The following is a 20880-nucleotide window of genomic DNA, read 5'->3' on the forward strand; positions in this document are numbered from 1 at the left end:
TCCAGAATAAACATCCACATTATCTTCAAATGATCCATATAAGCAGAATGTTTAAGTTCTTCACTATTCTTGTGCTCCTATGGACACTAGTATGTCAATGACTTTTCAAAAATATGACTTCCTGAACTGACTTCAATATTCCATTCGAGGAGAGAATAGAACAGAGTAAATAATAAAATCATTTCTTCTTTTATTCTGTATACTATAAATCTAAATATAGAGTAAAGGCACATTTGATTTTGGGCTTCCATATCAAACTAACTGTTGACTGACATTGAATTTGCTGCATATATATAATATATACATATACATATATATGTTTATATATATATATATAATTTTTTTTTTCATGTGAATTGCTGTTTGGCCAAACTCCTCTTCTTTGTACTTGTGAAATATATTTTAAGGCTCTACATTCAGGTCCATAGTTCATTTTAGGACTAACGCCTTATTCTCCCCTGTAATGGTCTTTTTGGATCTTGACTCTGTAATACATTGTGAGCTATCTCTTTTAGTTTAATGTCCTTTGTAACTTTGATTAACATGTCTTTGATATTTTTATGTAATTCATTAGTAAAAATGTTAAATAGTATAGGGACAAGGACATATCCATGGGCAACTCCATTTAAGACTTCCCTCTATTGACATTGATACATTTATTTATATTTGAAAATACCTAACTATACTGTTGCTTTTACTTATATTGTTAATTTAACATTTATGAATTGTTTTTGTTTGCAAAGTGCAATATTGTCTCATTTGATCCTTACAACCATCCTAGGAAATAGATGCTATTATTATCCACATTTTACTGATGGAGAAATTGAAGTAGACAGCTTAAGTAATTTGTCCAGGGTAATACATATGATAAATATCTAAGGCAGGATTTGAATTCTGCTCTAGCAAGTCCAGTATTCTATTTGTTTGGTCGTTTTCAGATATGTACAACTCTTTGTGACTCCATTTGGGATTTTCTTGGCAAAAATGCTAGAATAGTTTGCCATTTCTTTCTCCAGCTCATTTTACAGATGAAGAAATGGAAAAAAAAATTAAATTACATGTTCAGGTTTAGACAGCTATTAACAGTATGAAGCTAGATTGAATGCAGGAAAATGAGTCTTCCTAATTTCAGGTCTAGTGCTCAATCATGTACATAGCTGCCAATAGTACTCTATACGTTGCTTCATCTAGCTGTTCTACTGATACCTAGTTCAATAAGGTCAAACTTAACTAGAAATGGATTCTTGCAAACAACATTATTGACTTTGAAAAAGCACAAATTATTATTATCTGTTTTGTTTTATATTTTTATTTATTTTGTTAAACATTCCCCAATGACATTTTAAGGGAATAGCAGCTTTGCATTATGGGCATCAAGTCTGATATCTCTAATCTGGTCTATCTCTCCCCATTTTATTTTCAAGAATAACATAACTGTCTTTGTCAGATGCTTTGTTGAAATCTATATGTCCACTATTCTTTTAATCTACCAGTCTAGAAACCCTGTCACAAAAAGGAAATGAAGCTAGAGTGGTAAAATCTGTTCTTGATCAAGCCATGTTGCTTCTTCATGATCATTAATTCTTTTTCTATATGTACAGCAACTATTCCTTTAATAACCCTTTCTAGATTTTTTCCAGGTATTAAAATCAACTTCACTAACTTAAAGTTTGCTGTCTCCTTTCTCTTTTCTTCTTTGAAAATCAGAAGAGTTGCTTTTCTCTAGTCCTGTAGCATTTCTGCCATTCTCCATGATCCATCATTGATAATTGTTTAGCAATCATATATGCAAACAGTCTTAAAGTTGAATTGAAAAGTCCTCTCTTTTTTAGCTTTTTAATTTTCTTTTTCATGGTGAAACATAGATTTTCTGGTCAGCAAAAACAAGAGAAATAAATAAGAATTCTACTCATCAATTAAATGAATATGAAGCCTTATCTAATTTATGCTACCAAAATCAAACATTGTTAAATTTATATTTCATCTGTTCTTTTCCCATTTAATGAAAACCAGGATAAATTTGATTCATTAGTATGTAGAAACTGATTTTAACTTATTGAAATAGGTTTCTATCTCAGAAAGACACAGTGTAACTTATTTATTTTTTTTTAAATTTTTTATTTAATAATTACATTATATTGACACTCATTTCTGTTCCGATTTTTTTTTCCCCTCCCTCCCTCCACCCCCTCCCCTAGATGGCAAGCAGTCCTTTATATGTTGGATATGTTGCAGTATATCCTAGATACAATATATGTTTGCAGAACCGAACAGTTCTCTTGTTGCATAGGGAGAATTGGATTCAGAAGGTATAAATAATCCGGAAGAAAAACAAAAATGCAGATAGTTCACATTCGTTTCCCAGTGTTCTTTCTTTGGGTGTAGCTGCTTTTGTCCGTCATTTATCAATTGAAACTCAGGTCTCTTTGTCAAAGAAATCCACTTCCATCAAAATATGTCCTCATACAATATCGTTGTCGAAGTGTATAATGATCTCCTGGTTCTGCTCATTTCACTTAGCATCAGTTCATGTAGGTCTCTCCAAGCCTCTCTGTATTCATCCTGCTGGTCATTTCTTACAGAACAATAATATTCCATAACATTCATATACCACAATTTACCCAGCCATTCTCCAATTGATGGGCATCCCTTCATTTTCCAGTTTCTAGCCACTACAAACAGGGCTGCTACAAACATTTTGGCACATACAGGTCCCTTTCCCTTCTTTAGTATTTCTTTGGGATATAAGCCCAATAGAAACACTGCTGGATCAAAGGGTATGCACAATTTGATAATTTTTTGGGCATAATTCCAGATTGCTCTCCAGAATGGTTGGATTCGTTCACAACTCCACCAACAATGCATTAGTGTCCCAGTTTTCCCGCATCCCCTCCAACATTCATCATTATTTTTTCCTGTCATCTTAGCCAATCTGACAGGTGTGTAGTGGTATCTCAGAGTTGTCTTAATTTGCATTTCTCTGATCAATAATGATTTGGAACACTCTTTCATATGAGTGGTAATAGTTTCAATCTCATCGTCTGAAAATTGTCTGTTCATATCCTTTGACCATTTATCAATTGGAGAATGGCTTGATTTCTTATAAATTTGAGTCAGTTCTCTATATATTTTGGAAATGAGGCCTTTATCAGAACCTTTAACTGTGAAAATGTTTTCCCATACAAAATAAATCCCCATAAATCCTCAGCATTCTTATACACCACCAACAAAATCCAAGAGCAAGAGATACAAAGAGAAATTCCATTCAAAATAACTGTTGATAGCATAAAATATTTGGGAATCTACCTACCAAAGGAAAGTCAGGAATTATATGAGCAAAATTACAAAAAAGTTTTCACACAAATAAAGTCAGACTTAAATAATTGGAAAAATATTAAGTGCTCTTGGATAGGCCGAGCAAATATAATAAAGATGACAATACTCCCTAAACTAATCTATTTATTTAGTGCTATACCAATCAGACTTCCAAGAAAATATTTTAATGATTTAGAAAAAATAACAACAAAATTCATATGGAACAATAAAAAGTCGAGAATCTCAAGGGAATTAATGAAAAAAAAATCAAACGAAGGTGGTCTAGCTGTACCTGATCTAAAATTATATTATAAAGCAGCAGTCACCAAAACCATCTGGTATTGGCTTAGAAATAGATTAGTTGATCAGTGGAAAAGGTTAGGTTCACAAGACAGAATAGTCAACTATAGCAATCTAGTGTTTGACAAACCCAAAGATTCTAAATTTTGGGATAAGATTTCATTATTTGATAAAAACTGCTGGGATAACTGGAAATTAGTATGGCAGAAATTAGGCAAGGACCCACACTTAACACCACATACCAAGATAAGATCAAAATGGGTCTATGACCTAGGCATAAAGAACGAGATTATAAATAAATTAGAGGAACATAGGATAGTTTATCTCTCAGACTTGTGGAGGAGAAAGAAATTTGTGACCAAAGATGAACTAGAGACCATTACCAATCACAAAATAGAAAATTTTGATTATATCAAATTAAAAAGCCTTTGTACAAACAGAACGAATGCAAACAAGATTAGTAGGGAAGTAACAAACTGGGAAAACATCTTTACAATTAAAGGTTCTGATAAAGGCCTCATTTCCAAAATATATAGAGAACTGACTCAAATTTATAAAAAATCAAGCCATTCTCCAATTGATAAATGGTCAAAGGATATGAACAGACAATTTTCAGATGAAGAAATTGAAACTATTACCACTCACATGAAAGAGTGTTCCAAATCACTATTGATCAGAGAAATGCAAATTAAGACAACTCTGAGATATCACTACACTCCTGTCAGATTGGCTAAGATGACAGGAAAAAACAATGATGAATGTTGGAGGGGATGCGGGAAAACGGGGACATTGATGCATTGTTGGTGGAGTTGTGAACGAATCCAGCCATTCTGGAGAGCGATCTGGAATTATGCCCAAAAAGTTATCAAACTGTGCATACCCTTTGATCCAGCAGTGTTTCTATTGGGCTTATACCCCAAAGAGATACTAAAAAAGGGAGGGGGACCTGTATGTGCCAAAATGTTTGTAGCAGCCCTGTTTGTAGTGGCTAGAAACTGGAAAATGAATGGATGCCCATCAATTGGAGAATGGCTGGGTAAATTGTGGTATATGAATGTTATGGAATATTATTGCTCTGTAAGGAATGACCAGCAGGATGAATACAGAGAGGCTTGGAGAGACCTACATGGACTGATGCTAAGTGAGATGAGCAGAACCAGGAGATCATTATACACTTCGACAACGATATTGTATGAGGATGTATTCTGATGGAAGTGGATTTCTCTGACAAAGAGACTTAACTGAGTTTCATTGGAGAAATGATGGACAGAAACAGCTACACCCAAAGAAGGAATACTGGGAAATGAATGTGAACTATTTGCATTTTTGATTTTCTTCCCGAGTTATTTTTACCTTCTGAATCCAATTCTCCCTGTGCAACAAGAGAACTGTTTGGTGCTGCAAATATGTATTGTATCTAGGATATACTGCAACATGTTTAGCATATATAGGACTGCTTGCCATCCTGGGGGGGGGGGGGGAGGAGGGAGGGAGGGGAAAAAACGAAACATAAGTGATTGCAAGGGATAATGTCGTGTAGAAATTATCCTGGCATGGATTCTGTCAATGCGAAGTTATTATTAAATAAAATAAAATTTATTATTAAAAAAAAAAAAAAAAAAAAAGAAAATGTTTTCCCAGTTTGTTGCTTCCCTTCTAATCTTGTTTGCATTAGTTTTATTTGTACAAAGGCTTTTTAATTTGATGTAATCGAAATTTTCTATTCTGTGATCAGTAATGGTCTCTAGTTCATCTTTGGTCACAAATTTCTTTCTCCTCCACAAGTCTGAGAGATAAACTATTCTATGTTCCTCTAATTTATTTATAATCTCGTTCTTTATGCCTAGGTCATAGACCCATTTTGATCTTATCTTGGTATATGGTGTTAAGTGTGGGTCCATGCCTAATTTCTGCCATACTAATTTCCAATTATCCCAGCAGTTTTTATCAAATAATGAATTCTTTTCCCAGAAGTTAGGGGCTTTGGGTTTGTCAAACACTAGATTGCTATAATTGACTCTTCTGTCTTGTGAGCCTAGCCTTTTCCACTGATCCACTAATCTATTTCTTAGCCAATACCAAATGGTTTTGGTGACTGCTGCTTTATAATATAATTTTAGATCAGGTACAGCTAGGCCACCTTCATTTGATTTTTTTTTCATTAATTCCCTTGAGATTCTCGACTTTTTATTGTTCCATATGAATTTTGTTGTTATTTTTTCTAGATCAATAAAATATTTTCTTGGAAGTCTGATTGGTATAGCACTAAATAAATAGATTAGTTTAGGGAGTATTGTCATCTTTATTATGTTCGCTCGGCCGATCCAAGAGCACTTAATATTTTTCCAATTATTTAAGTCTGACTTTATTTGTGTGGAGACTTTTTTATAATTTTGCTCATATAATTCCTGACTTTCCTTTGGTAGATAGATTCCCAAATATTTTATGGTATCAACAGTTATTCTGAATGGAATTTCTCTTTGTATCTCTTGCTGTTGGGTTTTGTTGGTGATGTATAAAAATGCTGAGGATTTATGGGGATTTATTTTGTAGCCAGCTACTTTGCTAAAATTATGAATTATTTCCAATAGCTTTTTGGTAGAATCTCTGGGGTTCTCTAGGTATACCATCATATCATCTGCAAAGAGTGATAGTTTGGTTTCCTCATTGCCTACTCTAATTCCTTTTATATCTTTCTCGACTCTTATTGCCGAGGCTAGTGTTTCTAATACGATATTAAATAATAATGGTGATAGTGGGCAACCTTGCTTCACTCCAGATCTTACTGGGAAAGGTTCCAGTTTTTCCCCATTGCATATGATGCTTACTGATGGTTTTAAATATATGCTCCTGACTATTTTAAGGAAAAGTCCATTTATTCCTATGCTCTCAAGTGTTTTTATTAGGAATGGATGTTGGATTTTATCAAATGCTTTTTCTGCATCTATTGAGATGATCATGTGGTTTTTGTTTGTTTGGTTATTGATATAGTCAATTATGCTAATAGTTTTCCTAATATTGAACCAGCCCTGCATTCCTGGTATAAATCCTACTTGGTCATAGTGTATTATCCTGGTGACAATTTTCTGTAATCTTTTTGCTAATATTTATTTAAGATTTTAGCATCAATATTCATTAGGGAGATTGGTCTATAATTTTCTTTCTCTGTTTTCAGCCTACCTGGTTTAGGTATCAGTACCATATCTGTGTCATAAAAGGAGTTTGGTAGGACTCCTTCAATCCCTATTTTTTCAAATAGTTTATATAACATTGGAGTTAATTGTTCTTTAAATGTTTGGTAGAATTCACATGTAAATCCATCTGGTCCTGGGGATTTTTTCTTAGGGAGTTGATTGATAGTTTGTTCTATTTCTTTTCTGAGATGGGACTGTTTAGGATATTTACTTCTTCCTCTGTTAGTTTGGGCAAGCTGTATTTTTGGAGGTATTTTTCTATTTCGTTTAAGTTGTCGAATTTATTGGCATAAAGTTGGGCAAAGTAACTCCTAATTATTGCTCTAATTTCCTCTTCGTTAGTGGTGAGTTCTCCCTTTTCATTTTTAAGACTAACAATTTGATTTTCCTCTTTCCTTTTTTTAATCAGATTTACTAAGGGTTTGTCTATTTTGTTGGTTTTTTCATAGAACCAACTCTTAGTTTTATTAATCAATTCAATAGTTTTTTTACTTTCAATTTTATTGATCTCACCTTTTACTTTTAGAATTTCAAGTTTAGTGTTTGACTGGGGGTTTTTAATTTGTTCCTTTTCTAGCATTTTTAATTGCAAACCCAATTCATTGACCTTCTCTTTCTCTATTTTATACAAATAGGCCTCTAGAGATATGAAGTTTCCCCTTATTACCGCTTTGGCTGCATCCCATACATTTTGGTATGATGTCTCATTATTATCGTTTTCTTGGGTGAAGTTATTAATTATGTCTATGATTTGCTGTTTCACCCAATCATTCTTTAGTATGAGATTATTTAGTTTCCAATTATTTTTTGGTCTACTTCCCCCTGCTTTTTTGTTGAATGTAATTTTCATTGCATCGTGGTCTGAAAAGGATGCATTTACTATTTCTGCCTTACTACATTTGAGTTTGAGGTTTTTATGTCCTAATATATGGTCAATTTTTGTATAGGTTCCATGAACTGCTGAAAAGAAAGTGTATTCCTTTCTGTCTCCATTACATTTTCTCCAGAGATCTATCATATCTAACTTTTCTAGTATTCTATTTACCTCTTTGACTTCTTTCTTATTTATTTTGTAGTTTGATTTATCTAATTCTGAGAGTGCAAGGTTAAGATCTCCCACTATTATAGTTTTACTGTCTATTTCTTCTTGCAGCTCTCTTAGTTTCTCTTTTAAGAATTTAGATGCTACCCCACTTGGTGCATATATGTTTAATATAGATAGTGCTTCATTATCCATGCTACCCTTTAGCAAGATATAGTGTCCTTCCTTATCTCTTTTAATTAGGTCAATTTTTGCTTTAGCTTGATCTGAGATCAGGATGGCTACCCCTGCTTTTTTGACTTCACCTGAAGCATAGTAGATTTTGCTCCAACCTTTTACCTTTAACCTGCATGTATCTCCCCGCTTCAGGTGTGTTTCCTGTAAACAACATATTGTAGGATTCTGGCTTTTAATCCATTCTGCTAACCGCTTCCTCTTTATGGGGGAGTTTACCCCGTTCACGTTTATGGTTAGAATGACCAATTCTGTATTACTTGCCATCTTGTTAACCCCGGTTTATGCTTTCCTCCCTTCTTTCCCCTTTCCCCCCCTTCCAAGTATTAAGCTTGTGAGCACCCCTTGCTTCTCACAGCCCTCCCTTTTTAGTATCCCTCCCCCCGCCTTAGAGTTCCTCCCCCTATCTTACCCCTTTCCCTCCCAGTTCCCGTATTCCCTTCCGCTTAGCTTATTCCTTCCCTTTCCACTTTTCCCTTCTCACTTTTCAATGAGATGGGAGAAGTTTCACCATAGATTGAATATGTCTTAAGATTTTTCACTTAAAGCCAATTCTGAAGGCAGTAAGATACCCACTATATTCATCCCCCTCCATTCTTTCTCTCAGATATAATAGGTTTCCTATGCCTCTTCATGAGATGTACTACCCCCACTTTACCCTTTTTCTGGTACAATGTCTTTTCCACATCAATTTCTAGAACAAGGTATACATGTATTCTTTATACATCTATATAGTCAAAATATAGTTCCCAAGATTAATCTTTACCTTTTTAGATTTCTCTTGAGTTTTATATTTGTAGATCAAACTTTTTGTTAAGTTCTGGTTTTTTCATCAGAAATAGATGAAATTCGCTTACTTCGTTGAATGTCCATCTTCTTCCCTGGAAAAAGATGCTCATTCTCGCTGGGTAAGTTATTTTTGGTTGCATACCAAGTTCCTTAGCCTTTCGGAATATCATATTCCAGGCCCTTCGATCTTTTAATGTGGATGCTGCCAGATCCTGGGTGATCCTTATTGTGGCTCCTTGATACTTGAATTGGGTTTTTCTAGCCGCTTGCAATATTTTTTCTTTCATCTGAGGGTTCTGGCATTTGGCCACTATATTCCTTGGTGGTGTAACTTATTTTTGAGAATTATTCATATATACATTATCAAGAGGTATTTGAGTGAAAAGAATGGTCAGCTTTAGAGGTGGCTTGATTAACTTGTTCATCTCCAGAGGGGGTAATAGCAATAAGTGAACAAATCTGGTAAATAACTCATTAGGGTATGACCAAGTCTGAGAGGTCCTGACAACATGTGGTTGGGATCTTTTATTCCCATAGACTGGGAAACTTAAGTCAATCAGATTGCTTGATGGAGAAGACATTGCCTCAGTGAAGTTAGAGAAGCTGGAACCATCAAGGAAGCCATGTCAGGAAAACATTAGTCTTATCACAGTCTTTATCACATTGGTAAATTCTATAACTATGGCAATCCATGAAACATATATAAAATATAGGTTCCTATTTGTCTACAAATACACCAGCTAGGAGAGACTGCTAGGAATGCAACTTAAACAGTAAGAAAATTAGTACACATTGAATATTTATGGGAGAGTAAGAATTGGCATAGATTAGAATTATGTGTCTGGAGGGATCCTATTTTAAAACTCTGCTATTTTCTCCATCATACAAACTGACCAGACAACCAAAAGAATCCATGCAACAAGCTCCTAACTCCATTGTAATTGACTAGTTCTTTTATTATCCTGGAACAAATTTTTACATTATTGGATTCCAACTTTTGAGTTAGAGAGTAAACTGAAATTATCAGATTGGAAATATGATCCCTTTTTAAATGTTAATAGTTCCTTTTTTTCTTCTTCATAAAACATTATAATTGCTGTCCATTATTGTGCTTTATTTCTATTTGTAAATACTTCAAATGCAATTAATTAAAATTTTTTTTCTCAATATTTCATTTGAATTACTACATGTTTTAAGCAAATGAATAGAAGGAAAGTAAATAAAATCTTGTGGCTAGAAAAATGAAACTTGCATTCATAAACATTTATTGTTCAATCATTTTATGCAATAAATAGCATGGGATAGAGAATAAAAAAGATGAGTTCAAGTCCTAATATTGGCACTTTCCTCACGTGACTTTAAAACTTGTAGGAATGTCAACTATTATCATCTGCCTCCTTGTTCTCATAAAGAAGATGTCTGCTAGAAACAGTCTCAGTTTGACCAAAACAGAAGAGACTTCAGATTAATATCAGTAGAAGAGAAGTAAATTGTGCTAGTTATATGCACAAAGAATTGGACATTGGGGATATTTCCATATTCATATTAAGGTATGAGAGGTAAGATGGCATAATAGATGAAAGTATTGGATCTGGAATAAGAAAGACCAGAGTTTGAATCCCATCTGACATATTTACTAGCTGTGTGACCCCAAGAAATCTTTTAATGTTTCAGCTTCCTTACATATAAAATGAATTAAATAATAGCATTTTCAATATAGTAACAACAATATGATCTTAGAAACAATTTTGAACAACCAAATCATTTTGACTGTTTAAAAATGCCCAAATTAGCTACAAAGAACCTATAAAGGAAGATACTATTTGCTTCCAGAGAAAGAACTGACACATAGAAATATGTGTAGAATGATTTTATACATATATACATATATGTCTAAAGATAGCCATCTATAGAATGGAGAGAGGAGGAAACAAAAAAAAAAGAAAAAAGGCATTTGCATGAAAACTTTACTATATAAAAGGAATAGCAAGTTGTATTGTAATTTCATGTGCAATTATCTTTCTGCTACTATGTTATGGGATATATGCATATGTTATTTCATGAATTAGAAATAAAATAAATTTTAAAAAGAATAGTATCACTTTCCTCACAGGAGTTGTCATTAGGGAGTAATGAATTATTGCATGTAAAAGTGTTTTTTGAGCCCTTATTACTACCAATATTATCCTATGAAGTAATATTTATAAAGCATTTAGTATAGTGTCCAGTACATAATAGGTGCTTAATAACTGTCTGTTCCTCTCCCTTATTTCCTATTATTGTTATTACAATATTTGAGAACATCTTCAACTCTAGATTTATGATCCTAAGTCGAATATAATCTAATAAAATGTGTGATACAAGAAAGAGCATTACAGGCTCAAAGAAGAGTTTCTTTACAAAATTTAATGAGATCTATGTGGAAAGAGGAATTGTGGAAGGTGAGTAAAATAAAAAATCTATTTATTTTCTTGCTTCTGGGCATCTGGATTTATTGAGGGCTAGCAGGGGAAAGAGTGAGTGTTTGTTTACTTATTTTCAAAATGGTATGTCACAAATAGGAAAAAATATTTTGCTTTAGGGATGATTCATGTCTATAAAAACACATACTTCCATTTCTGTATTTATTGGCTTATAGAGAAAGCTATTTTTATGTCACTACTGCAGTTCAGATTAGATGGCAGCCAATGTAAATAAATACCTGTATGTTAACAAATTAACATATTGAACACAAATGCATAACCTATATCAGATTGCTTACTGTCACATGGAGGAGGGAGGAAAGAAGAAATAGAATATAGAAATCAGAACCTTAAAAATTATTTTAACATATAATTGAGAAAAATATTATTTAAAAAAGAAAATATGTCCATTGTTAGAAATCACATATTCTATATTTGCACTGAATAAAATTGTGTCAGTCAAACTGCACAAAGAATTAGACATAGATTGTACTGTATTTAGAATTGGAAGGGACCTGGAGATCATTGAATCCACCTTCCAATTTTACAGAAGTTTAGTAGTCAAAATGCAAGACTCTCAGAAAACTGAGACACAGACATGAAAGACTGTGTATAGAACGATAGTTGGTATATATGTAGTGCTTTAAAGTGCTTTATAAATACTATCTTATTTGATCCCTATGACAACTCTGGGAAGTAGTGCTATTATTCTGTATTTTACAGGTGAGGAAACTGATCCTGAGAGTGGCTAAATGACTTGGCTGTGGTCATATGAGCTACTACATGTTTGAGTTCATATTTTGAACTTAGATTTTCTTTACTTCAAATCCAGTGTTATTTCTATTGCACCATGTAGCTTGCTCAAGATAACTCAAGTAGTGAGCAGCAGAGCTGGGATTTGAATGCAAGTCATCTGATGTCAAGAACTTTCCACTATACCAAGGGTTATTAATCTTTTTTCTCCCCCAATCCCTTTTGGTAGTCTGGTGAAATATATAAACCTCACAGCAGAATAATGCATAAGTTCAAATACATAGGCTTACATGAGAAACTATATTATGTTATCAAAATGTGGGGAAAAAAAAACAAAACAAAAACAAAGTAGATGGCGGAGTGGTGGAGAGAGGATTGGACCTAGAGTCAGGAAAACCTGAGTTCAAATCTGACTTTTGATACTTACTAGCCATGTAGTCCTGGGCAAGTCCCTTGAGCTCTATTTGCCTTCCTTTCTGTAACTGAGAATTTTTATCTTTACTCCTTTTTATCTCACAAGATCTCACAGGGTTATTGAAGTATCTACAAAATGCTATTAACATAGTACATGGTATTGTAATGCCAGAGAAACTGAGGCAAGATAGAGATTAGAGAGTATTTAATATTTTATTTGAAAGGGAGAGATTTACTGGGACCAAATGGATCCATGATTTGGTCCCAGGGCTGAACTAGATTATTGTCTCTAAGAATACAGCAAACAATGTGAGTTCTCAATGAACTCTGGCTCAGACACAGGGGGTAGATCAAGGCAGGGGCTGAGTCAGGGTGCTGAGAGCGGGAACAGGACTCTAACAGGGTGAGCTTGGGGGGGGAGGCACCCTGGAGATGGGGAGAGGCATCTTGATAAGACAATATCTGATATTCTAATAGCTTGAGATGGGGAGAGGTATTCTGATATTCTAAAATATAAGATTTTTTATGCTTATCAAATACTCTTATTAAGAGGGAGGGGTGTTTTTGCAGGATTGAGCAGAACAATTATAAAATGAAGCAGAACAATTAGGGAAACTGAGGCAGGACAACTTAGGGAAACTGAATCAGGATAATTAGGGAAATTGAGTCAGGACAATAAAAGAGAACTGTGGCTTAACAGTATAAACTAAATATTAGAGAAGTTTACCTTCTATCTTCTCCCTTCTCTTCCCCTCCTCCCTCCTTCCCACTCTCCCTTTCCTTCCCTCCTTTTCCTTTCTTCTTCTCCCTCCCCTCCCTTCTCTTCCCCTTGTCTCCCTTCTCCTCTCCTTCCTTCCTCTTTCCTTTCTTCCCTCCTCTCTTCTCCCCTTCCCTCCCTTTCCCTTCCCATCACTTCCTATGTACTCAGCGACTTTCACTGAATACATGCTTACTGTATTTGTTGAACTTCATTATTTCTTGAACATCAATTTTTATTTACCTAAGGTAACAAAATGAAGAGCTATCTAGGAAACTGATGATTAATAAAGTTCTTTAACTTTAATTAGAATAAGGATCCTTCTAGAGAGATTAGCGTCAGAATCCACACAAACTAGTATTCTAGAATACTGAACCTGAAAGAGAATTAGTAGTTTAGGATCATGAAATGCCAAGACTAAACAGTCACTCATGACTTTTACTCAATCAGTTAAATTCTAGGAAACTGATGATTAATAAAGTTCTTTAACTTTAATTAAAATAAAGATCCTTCTAGAGAGATTAGAGTTAGAATCCACATAAACTAATATTCTAGAATACTGAGCCTGAAAGAGAATTAGTAGTTTAGGATCGTGAAGTGCCAAGACTAAGCAGTCACTCATGACTTTTACTCAATCAGTTGAATTCCTCAAATATATTTAAGAATAGTTTGTCAGCTGTCTGACAGTCTTGCCCACAGTAAAAGGACAGGAAGTCTTTCAGGTCTAATGTTTTACAGTTTAATGGATGAATAAAAACATTTATATTCTTGGAATACAACTTACTAGTCCCTTTCAGCGCTAAAATTTTATGATAATAATAATGATAATGATAATGATGATGATAACTCATTCTTTTGCTGGAGATAGGAAAATTATAACAGGGAACAGAGGCATAATGGATCCAGAGCTGGCTTTAGAGGAAGACCTGAGCTAGAATACTTTCTGGCACTTACTAGTTGTGTGTCCTTGTTATCATATAAGCACAGGTAATATGTCATGAGTCATATACTTCTCAAGTTGTAGATGAGCTGCCAAACGGTCTCAGGAAAGAAAGTTTTTTTGCATTAAGATCTTGGCTGAGATAAAAGGTACACACACACACACACACACACACACACACACACATACATATACATATATAATTTTAAGTATATAAACACATACATTTCTATATAAGTAAACATATCTTTATCTATAACTGTCTATTATACCTATATGCTCATAGTTTTTCTTGTATTTGAAGAATTTACACACACACACACACACACACACACACACACACTCACTCAAACATTTGTTACTATTCAGTCTTTCATTTCAGTCATGTTTGACTCTTTGTGACCTCATTTGGGGTATTCTTGGCATAGATACTTGAATGGTTTGCCATTTCCTTCTCAAGCTCATTTTATCAATGAGGCAACAGGTTTTGCACATAGTAAATGCTTAATAAATTCTTTTTCATCCATCCATCCATTCATCTGTCCATCCATCCATCCATCCATCTATTCATTCGTCCATCTGTCCATCCATCCATCCATCCATCCATTGAGCTATCCAGCCATTTATTTATCCATTCCCCAAATATAATATAACCTCTCAGAGAGTAGAGAATGTCTTGCTTTCTTGGATTTGTATCCCTAGTATTTGGTACAATGCCTAAAACATGTTAATTAATACTTTTTTCGCCTTTAATTTTTTTCAGTCTTTCTGAGTCTCAATTTCCTCCTCTGTAAAATGCAGACAATAATATTTAAATGATACTCTCTCAGGGTTCTTTTGATTATAGTGCATTTATATCTTCTTTTTTTCTTTTCTTTTTTTATTTCATAGCTTTTTATTTACAAGTTATATGTATGGGTAATTTTACAACATTGACAATTGCCAAGCTTTTTTTCCAACTTTTCCCCTCCTTCTCCCCACCCCCTCTCCTAGATGTCAGGATGACCAGTAGATGTTAAATATATTAGAGTATAAATTAGATACACAATAAATATACATGATCAAACAGTTATTTTGCTGTACAAAAAGAATCAGACTCTGAAATATTGTACAAGTAGCCTGTGAAGGAAATCCAAAATGCAGACAGGCAAAAATATAGGGACTGGGAATTCAATGTAATGGTTCTTAGTCATCTCCCAGAGTTCTTTCGTTGGGCGTAGCTGGTTCAGTTCATTACTACTCCATTGGAACTGATTTGGTTCATCTCATTGCTGAAGATGGCCAGATCCATCAGAATTGATCATCATAAAGTATTGTTGTTGAAGTATATAAGGATCTCCTGGCCCTGCTTGTTTCACTCAGCATCAGTTCATGTAAGTCTTGCCAGGCCTTTGTGAAGTCATCCTTTTGGTCATTTCTTACCAAACAATAATATTCCATAATATTCATATACTACAATTTATTCAGCCATTCTCCAATTGATGGGCATCTATTCAGTTTCCAATTTCTGGCCACTACAAAGAGGACTACCACAAACATTTGTGCACATATAGATCCCTTTCCCTTCTTTATGATCTCTTTGGGATATAAGCCCAGTAGAAATACTGCTGGATTATACTGCACAGTTTGATAACTTTTTGAGCATAGTTCCAAATTGCTCTCCAGAATGGTTGGATGTATTCACAATTCCACTAACAATGTTTTAGTGTCCCTGTTTTCCCACATCCCCTCCAACATTCCGCATTATCTTTCCCTATCATTCTAGCCAGTCTGACAGGTGTGTAGTGGTATCTCAGAGTTGTCTTAATTTACATTTTTCTGATTAATAATGACTTGAAGCATCTTTTCATATGACTAGAAATAGTTTCAATTTCTTCGCTGAGAATTGTCTGTTTATATCCTTTGACCATTTATCAATTGGAGAATGATGTGATTTCTTATAAATTAGAGTCAATTCTCTATATATTTTGGAAATGAGGCCTTTATCAGAACCTTTGACTGTAAAAATATTTTCCCAGTTTATTGCTTCCCTTCTAATCTTATCTGCATTAGTTTTGTTTGCACAAACACTTTTCAGTTTGATATAATCAAAATTTTCTATTTTGTGATCAGTAATGATCTCTAGTTCTTCTTTGGTCATAAATTCCTTCCTCTTCCACAGGTCTGAGAGGTAAACTATCCTGTGTTCCTTCAATTTATTTATAATCTCATTCTTTATGCCTAGATCATGAACCCATTTTAACCTTATCTTGGTGTGTGGTGTTAAGTGTGGGTTGATGTCTAGTTTCTGCCATGCTAGTTTCCAATTTTCCCAGCAATTTTTGTCAAACAGTAAGTTCTTATCCCAAAAGCTGGGGTCTCTGGGTTTGTCAAACACTAGATTGCTATAGTTATTGACTGTTTTGTCCCTTGAACCTAACCTGTTCCACTAATCAACTAATCTATTCCTTAGCCAAAACTAAATGGTTTTGGTAACTGCTGCTCTGTAATATAATTTTAGATCTGGTACAGCTAAGTCACGTTCATTTGATTTTTTTTTTCATTAATTCCCTTGAAATTCTTGACCTTTTGTTTTTCCATATGAACTTTGTTGTTATTTTTTTCTAGGTCATTAAAATAGTTTTTGCATTTATATCTTCAATAAATATACAGATATATTCTTCTTCTTACTATCTTATAAGCCCAAGGAAAGGAGTGAATGTCATCTTGTCTTTAACACTTTAACATTTTAATATAGTTATCATTTAACAAAGTTTGCTAATTAACTTAAACTAATTTAACTGTCTCCTTAGGTATATCTGATATTTACATGGAACTTCATCTTAAAATACTTTAAATAAAATGTCATCAGGTTGAAAGAATACTGGTTTACAATATTAAAACCCAGATTGGAATTCTGACTTTATTTGCTACCTTTGTGATCTTTGGCAAATCACATCCTTTGATTTTATGAGATAGCTTAATCATCTTAATATCCCTGTAATATAGGTAGTGTGAACAAGGTTGCCTGTTAACCACACACACCCACACCCACCTCCCCACTCCCACATACACACAAAATCTTGGTTCTTCCATTTACAAATTCTGTGGTCTTGGTCAAATCACTTTGATAATTAAAGTGTTTTAAGAACTTTCCTTGGGCTTATAAGATAGTAAGTAAGAGAACATATCTGTGTACTTATTCCACAGGGTTGTAAGCCCTGGAAGTGAAGGAACATTTTGAGACCAGCTACCTTTTTTGTCTATGGCTCCAAGGGCTGATTTACCATTTAAAAATCTCTCTTGACTGCCTCCCTAGAAATCCATTCTCCATATGTACTCTCCACCAAATAAAATAAGATCTTTATTGTAACATTGTCTTCAGAATTCTCAACCAATCAATCGTTATGCCTTTCTCTTCATACAAAACATGAAGCTTAGGTCCCTTTGGGTACCATACATTATGTTATTTAATGTGTAGAATTTAAACTTTTTTAGGTCATTGTTTTCTTTTTGTATTTTTTGAGTACCTTGTATCTAGTAGAATACCTTGTACATAATAAGTGCATTAGATTAAAATAGACTTATAGCTGTGGATTTATAAATAGATAAACAATGGGGAGAAATTTACAGAAGCTCTCTCAGCCAAAAATACATTGAATATGTTTTTCCTCCAAAATATTTTATATCACCTTATTTCCAAATGATTCTTTTTTTAAAAATTTAATTTAATTTTATAATAACTTTATATTGACAGAATCCATGCCAGGGTAATTTTTTTTTACAACATTATCCCTTACACTCGCTTCTGTTCCGATTTTTCCCCTCCCTTCCTCCAACCCTCCCCTAGATGGCAAGCAGTCCTATATATGTTAGATATGTTGCAGTATATCCTAGATACAATATATGTTTGCAGAACCGAACAGTTCCAAGTGATTCTTTGCCCTTATTAAAGTGTCATCATTTCTAATAAAGGAGACAGAAAAAGAAGTGTAATAAGATTAAGGGTAAGAGGTGCATTTTCTCTGCAAAGCAGGAAAAAGGTATTTTTTCTCAGTTATCTTTTTCTGGAGATTAAGCTCTTGGTCATTGTAATTACAAAGTTCATTTTCATTGGTTTTCACTCTTTCTAGTTTTAATCATTATGAATATTATTCAAAATACTCTTGTACCTTAATTTCTGTTCTTCATGTATTCAAAGACATATATGCAGAACTTATTAAAATTTTTGGACTGATGAGCTCCCAGAAAACTTATGAGGTCCTTGACATGTAAGTAGAAATAAGTATGCTCATAAAAAATGTAAATGAAAGAAAAGACTTTAGATTGGAACATAGGCCTCCCCAAATACACAAATTCCCCACTGTGACAAGATTATGACTAAAAGAAAATCTTCTTAAGTTGAGGAATAAAAATCTCTAAAATTTGTTCCTAAGTTGCTTCTATTAAAGAAAAGGGAGCACAGTGGGAAAATTCTACAAAACAGTGGGTTCATGGCCATGTATTTTCAGGCTATTTTTCTAAAAATTTAACTCCTTAATTTGGAATGACTATTTTTATAAAGGGAAACTTTTTTTTTTCTTTCTCAATAATGGATAGGTAATTTATCAGGAAATATTCTGGAAGTAGTACTTTGCAAAGTATTTAATTTTAATTTGATGTATTTCATTATTATTTTCTTTCTCCAAATAGTCTTTTGGATAGTATAATTGAAATAACTTTCTTTTATTTACCACTTCACCTCCTAATATAAACAAATGACTAGAAAAAGGACTGGGATCAGGAACACTGGTCCTAGTCTTGATTCGTCTGTTAACAAACTGTTAAATCTTAAGCAAATCAATCAACTACCTGGTGCCTCATTTTCCTCATATGGAAATGAGATAGATTTAGGGTAACTCACAAGGCTCTTTCTACAGTAGTTCTAAAATTATGCAATTCCATGATTGACATTGATTGATTCTGGCAAAGGTTATGTCTCTTACTCCTTTCATTTCTGAATCATAATGAATATTTTGCTATTTTTCACTACCAAACTTTAATGTTAGATCCAAAATGATAGCTGAACAACAGGGAGGAAAAAATGATGGTTTAACATGAAGTGCAAATTCATGAAGTTTACTCTGGTGGAAAGTTCTCCCTTTTCATTTTTGAGACTAACAATTTGATTTTTCCTCTTTTCTTTTTCTAATCAAATTAACTAAAGTTTTATCTATTTTGTTGTTTTTTCTTTTTTTTTATTTAATAATAACTTTGTATTGACAGAATCCATGCCAGGATAATTTTTTTTACAATATTATCCCTTGCACTTGCTTATGTTTCGTTTTTTCCCCTCCCTCCCTCCACCTCTCCCCCCCCCCAAGATGGCAAGCAGTCCTATATATGTTAAATATGTTGCAGTATATCCTAGATACAATACATATTTGCAGAACCGAACAGTTCTCCCGCTGCACAGGGAGAATTGGATTCAGAAGGTAAAAATAACTCGGGACAAAAATCAAAAACGCAAATAGTTCACATTCATTTCCCAGTGTTCTTTGGGTGTAGCTGTTTCTGTCCATCATTTACCCATTGAAACTCAGTTAAGTCTCTTTGTCATAGAAATCCACTTCCATCAGAATACATCCTCATACAATATCGTTGTCGAAGTGTATAATGATCTCCTGGTTCTGCTCATCTCACTTAGCATCAGTCCATGTAGGTCTCTCCAAGCCTCTCTGTATTCATCCTGCCGGTCATTCCTTACAGAGCAATAATATTCCATAACATTCATATACCACAATTTACCCAGCCATTCTCCAATTGATGGGCATCCATTCATTTTCCAATTTCTAGCCACTACAAACAGGGCTGCTACAAACATTTTGGCACATACAGGTCCCTTTCCCTTTTTTAGTATCTCTATGGGGTATAAGCCCAATAGAAACACTGCTGGATCAAAGGGTATGCACAGTTTGATAACTTTTTGGGCATAATTCCAGATTGCTCTCCAGAATGGCTGGATTCGTTCACAACTCCACCAACAATGCATCAGTGTCCCCGTTTTCCCGCATCCCCTCCAACATTCATCATTATTTTTTCCTGTCATCTTAGCCAATCTGACAGGTGTGTAGTGATATCTCAGAGTTGTCTTAATTTGCATTTCTCTGATCAATAGTGATTTGGAACACTCTTTCATGTGAGTGGTAATAGTTTCAATTTCTTCATCTGAAAATTGTCTGTTCATATCCTTTGACCATTTATCAATTGGAGAATGGCTTGATTTTTTATAAATTTGAGTCAGTTCTCTATATATTTTGGAAATGAGGCCTTTATCAGAACCTTTAATTGTAAAGATGTTTTCCCAGTTTGTTCCTTCCCTACTAATCTTGTTTGCATTCGTTCTGTTTGTACAAAGGCTTTTTAATTTGATATAATCAAAATTTTCTATTTTGTGATCGGTAATGGTCTCTAGTTCATCTTTGGTCACAAATTTCTTTCTCCTCCACAAGTCTAAGAGATAAACTATCCTACGTTCCTCTAATTTATTTATAATCTCGTTCTTTATGCCTAGGTCATGGACCCATTTTGATCTTATCTTGGTATGTGGTGTTAAGTGTGGGTCCTTGCCTAATTTCTGCCATACTAATTTCCAGTTATCCCAGCAGTTTTTATCAAATAATGAAATCTTATCCCAAAATTTAGACTCTTTGGGTTTGTCA

This window comes from Antechinus flavipes, chromosome 5 (assembly GCF_016432865.1).
Source record: "Antechinus flavipes isolate AdamAnt ecotype Samford, QLD, Australia chromosome 5, AdamAnt_v2, whole genome shotgun sequence".
Lineage (NCBI taxonomy): Eukaryota > Metazoa > Chordata > Mammalia > Dasyuromorphia > Dasyuridae > Antechinus > Antechinus flavipes.